This window comes from Lupinus angustifolius, chromosome LG20 (assembly GCF_001865875.1).
Source record: "Lupinus angustifolius cultivar Tanjil chromosome LG20, LupAngTanjil_v1.0, whole genome shotgun sequence".
Classification (NCBI taxonomy): Eukaryota; Viridiplantae; Streptophyta; class Magnoliopsida; order Fabales; family Fabaceae; genus Lupinus; species Lupinus angustifolius.
In genome coordinates, this window is record NC_032028.1 from 9,194,447 (window position 1) to 9,194,935 (window position 489).

Consider the following 489-nt stretch of genomic DNA (forward strand, 5'->3'; position numbering starts at 1 on the left):
CTCATTGATCACGAATGCAATCCAGGGGTTGTCAAAGATTACCTAGTTTGGCCTGTGAGAACTGTCCGATCCAACAGAGTACCTCCCTAGGAATACAAGGGAATCGTCTCACCCAGACTCTCCCTCAAGACATTGTTGGCGAATCACCGTCCAATCAGTGTCGTCCCTGCTTACTTCACGGTGCTCTAACTCATACCGACAATTTCCTCTCCACTACTCCATTATTAACCATATGCATATGAACACTAACCGCAGTTAGATGATTAAATCTTTTAATCATATTTACCATGCTCGGCCCACCTTAAGTCATCTCCCTCAGGAATGCTTCTTGTGGGTCCCGATCTTACGTTAACACGTAATACAAAGGAAATACATCCCACCACTACACCATCGCTGAATACCCTGGACGGTCCCAGACCAAGCCTCTTACAGTCAGCCAATCTCGTTCCGTAGCATCCTGGGTTCCTTTCTGGGCAGTACCCTAATTCA